Genomic DNA, 4,322 nt, shown 5'->3' with positions numbered 1-4,322 from the left:
TCAATTTTACTTTGAATTATAATTGATTTGGACTTACACGCAAAATTTACGGTTATCCCATAGTAAATGCCTTATTAAATTTAATAAATGAAATTATTGTTTGTAGTGCGATCGACATTACCATTCAACCTTTATATCTATAATTGACTTTTTTTAGGTTCAATTAATTTGTATTTCCCGATATTAATTTTACGAGAATTTTTTACGTAACATTTTAATTTTTCTCTATTTTATGAGTTTGCGAGAATCTTGTGAGTTCCGTGAGAACTGAACAAACAGTAGTAGTGGCTCCCATAACGTGGTTATTCACGCCTGCAGCATATGTTTAATGTAAGAGGGATCTTCAATTGATTGACGTGACGTCTGGTTTCTTAGTCTTAAGTAACATACAGACAGATGTTTATTTATCATCCTATAAGTAATTCATTATAGCTAATAAATGTCGTAACTTACGTTTGAAACGGTAAGTGATCCTTTTGTTTTGGCGGTGATGGAACTTAAGTTTTATGGGCATCTATAAAAATGATACGTTTTATAAATAAAGTTTTTAATGGCTCCATTGACTTATGAATATTTTATGCAGGCCGTACACGTAACGGTTTAAAGAAGTCATAACATTGTCTGAACCAATGTTATCGTTAGTAAGGTTTTTGAAATAAACCGACTTTTTTTTTTCGGATTGTGTGTAGCTGATTAACCCTAATCATTTTAACAGCGTAACGCGGGCTTGTTGGCGTGCCTCGGAATGGGGCTCTACCACGAAGAGTTTGAACCCAAGGGCTTGAAGAAGCGAAGGGATCGTCGGCCTGAGACCGAACCGAGGCTCAGGCGACGATTGGAGTGAAAGGGTTACGGACGGTGATTAGTCCGCACGCTTCCGAAAACGTGGTGCGAGCCCACGTCCGGATGACGTCAGAAGTCACGGACATCATCTTCGCCGGCGCAATAAACCAACATGAACTAAGAATAAATAATCGAATTCTCAAGTTTGATCTCAAGCTTAGACTGACCGATACTTCAGAGCTTCAGGGCTTAGCTCAGTTTCGGTTTATTAATACGGGCCTTAGTCCTATATATTATAAAAATTGCGTACACTCGCATTATTGATAATTATTAATACATTTTTCATGTTACAAGAAGTTGAAAAGTAAAATGAAAATTCTTATTTCAATAAACTTCTTGCTTCGATATTCAAACTACTAACTTTCTCTTCATAGACAATGAATGTTACATTGAAATTCCAAATTGGATATTTGGCAAGAGTTGTTTGTTTTCGTTCACCCCACGTTGCACAACTTTGGCATGTCCTACCACACTAAATAGAATGTAAATAGCGCCATCTAGTGACAACCCGTGAAGACTGTTTCCCAGCATTGTAACTAGATGGCGCTTTTGCGATACCATACAAATCATAGTTAAATCAGTCACTCGGATTTCAGCCACATCTTGAGTTCATAGATCGATCGATCGATCTGAATTAATTACATTGACGTGTATCGCCCGCTTAAGTGTTTTGAAACGTACAGTTAAACCTTTCGATAAAATAGATTTACTTACTAATGACTGTTGCTATTACGGTCACATACTTTTTGTTTAACTACTGTGTATAATGTGAAAGGCTTATAATGGTAGAAAAAAAGCTATTCCGATCCCGTTGTAAACCCGGCTAACTTTGTTGTGGGCATCTTTTTAGACCAGGTCACGTTTGGAACCCTCGTAGCTTTAATTTTAAGTTGACGAATAGGTATGGTTATCGCCATCACCCTACTACCAATTACAAAATTTTATGTAACGTACGCATCATAAATGCAAATTACAGAAAGAGACGAAACAACTCTACGCTATAATACGTTTAAATATTTGCGTTTAATATGTGGAAGTGGATTATCTTAGTTATTCATCATCATCTGTTCAATCGATTGACGTCAACTGCTGACCATAGGTCTTTTAGGGCGGTCTAAAATCCATGGTCCTAGACAGCTTTTTCCCAGCGGCTCCCGGTGACTCGGTCGATGACGTCTGCCCATATTGTTGGGGGCCGACCAACGCTGCGTTTACCAGTGCGTGGTCGCTATTCTGTATGTCATTCGGTTCTCCGGACTCTGGTTGTTCTATCTCCTGATTTCTGAATGGATTATATAGAGATACTCCTAACAAAGCTTTTTCCATTAACCGCTGAGTGACTTTGAGCCTTCTTATGAAGCCCATAGTAGGCCCATGGTTCAGGTCCGTCAGTCATCATTATACAACTAGTTATTATATAGTAACAATGCCATATCAATAGTTATTAATGAAGTACATCCAGGAATAATTAGCATCAATTGCACGTAATCTAATCGCATTTCCCTTTTTGTATTATCTTATACTGTATAATGCCCTCACAATACCTCTCTGAGACGTTGAGCTAAGTGGGTGGTCGCTTGCACCTTGCACAATGAGTCGCTCATACCAAATAACGATAACATTCAATTAGTACTGACACCACACTATTGAAATTTTACAGAAATATCCTAAATGAAAAAATAATTCTGAGCTCCATCTAAATCATCTTATAATAAAATCCCTCTCTATCCCTGTAGGCTACTAACAGTTATGATGGAATTTAATATTATTAATATTATTATTTATTTAGTTAAATCAGTCAAAAAGCCCATTAAAACCCTATAAAATCCAAAAGCGTATAAAAAAACCTTACATTTATCCTAATAAGGAGAATAAGGATGAATGTTAGGTTTTCATTCTTAAGAAAGTAGTTAATATTAAACGAAAAATATTGTATTATTTATAAACATATTATTCAGTTTCCATACTTACTAAAATAGGCAACAAAATATGTAATGTATTCTATCTCATTCTCTCCCATACATTTATATGTTTCATTCATTATCTTGACGCATTTTCGATTCATCAAGTTTCAAATAACAAAAAACAGGCTGGTAATATAAACGGCTCTTCCTCCAGTTGAGAAGTACGGAAAGTATTTATTGCTTTCTGCTATAAGAGATAAGGTATGTATCTAGCATGTATAAGCATAAGATAATGAACATAGTCTTTATATATATATATATATATATATATATATATATATATATATTATATAAATTGTTTAAGAAATATTGGACTCCAAAAATTTTCCTTACATTTGCAAAATTATTGTCACCCAGTCAAATAAAAATTTACTAAGTGTTTACAACTTTGATCAGCTATTTAACTGATTTGATCACAGCCACCAAAAAGTGTCCCTGTAAAATAATTTTTCGTATACATTTAGTATTATTAACTTCAGGAGCTTACAATCTAAAGTTAAGCTATTGAAGCATTTATAAAGCTTTAACTATATAGTTGGATAAACGCCAAGTTTAAATGGATAGTTACTACAGTATACTACATAAATTTGACAAGCATAAACAAGTCCGGTATGGTCTAGTGGCTAGGATACCTGGCTCTCACCCAGGAGGCTCGGGTTCGATTCCCGGTACCGGAAATACTTTTTGTTTTTAGTTTTTTTATTACTCTTGTGTTAAAGGGGTCTTTTTCTATTGCAAAAACTTTGTACCCCTTTTTACGATATTTGCACTGACGGGGAAATACAAAGTTTTCCACAGTGCTATTTTTTTAGTTATGCATCAAAAATACTTAAGAGCAATAAAAAAAAAACATTACACACATCACCTAGTATTTGAAACACACGTACTCTTTTCAGTAGTGAGATAAGAAAAATAAACAATGAATCCTTTGTGAAATCTGTGACAATAGAAATAAAATCGTTGTCAACAAACTTTAAGTCTTAACTTTAGTCTTCAAACTTATGTTTTTAAATGAATTATTGTTGAATTTCGACTACTAGGCGACCACCTAGTTTTAGTAATTATTTAGGTAGTGGGTAGGAGCTCGACTTAACTTTCGGGAAGCCGAGTACGAATCCCAGCACGCACCTCTAACTTTTCGAAATTATTGTGCGTTATATGTGCGTTTGACGTAATTAAAAATATCACTTGCTTCGACGGTGAAGGAAAACATTTCAAAGGTATCAAGAGTCCTGTGCGGATACTGGGCCCGCGTGGTGGACTACGGTTTCAACCCCTTCTCATTGTGGGAGGAGACCCGTGCCCTGTAGTAGGCCGGTAATGGGTCGACATGATGAAATAATATATATTATAGTTAGCAGATTTTTAATTTTGAGAGTTGGATATTTAATTTTAGAATTAAATTGATGTATTAGAAATTAAAAACGAACATAGTTGCTGTTAATAATACTATTACATGACAGTCTGTATGAGTCATTGAAGTGCCAAAACTTAACAGAACCCTTAAACCAGGTT

The 4,322-nt window shown here is 35.0% G+C and overlaps 1 non-coding gene across 1 annotated transcript; it reads left to right on the top strand.

Annotated features, from left to right (window-relative positions):
• The first annotated feature begins 3,412 nt into the window (after positions 1–3,412).
• Trnae-cuc lies at positions 3,413–3,484 on the top strand. Its single transcript has one exon. It is a non-coding gene; the product is annotated as a tRNA-Glu (tRNA).
• The last annotated feature ends 838 nt before the right edge of the window (positions 3,485–4,322 follow it).

Source organism: Pararge aegeria, chromosome 15 (genome assembly GCF_905163445.1).
Source record: "Pararge aegeria chromosome 15, ilParAegt1.1, whole genome shotgun sequence".
Taxonomy (NCBI): Eukaryota; Metazoa; Arthropoda; class Insecta; order Lepidoptera; family Nymphalidae; genus Pararge; species Pararge aegeria.
The sequence above is the reverse complement of the archived record's forward strand: the minus strand, read 5'-3'. Positions and strand labels throughout refer to the sequence as shown.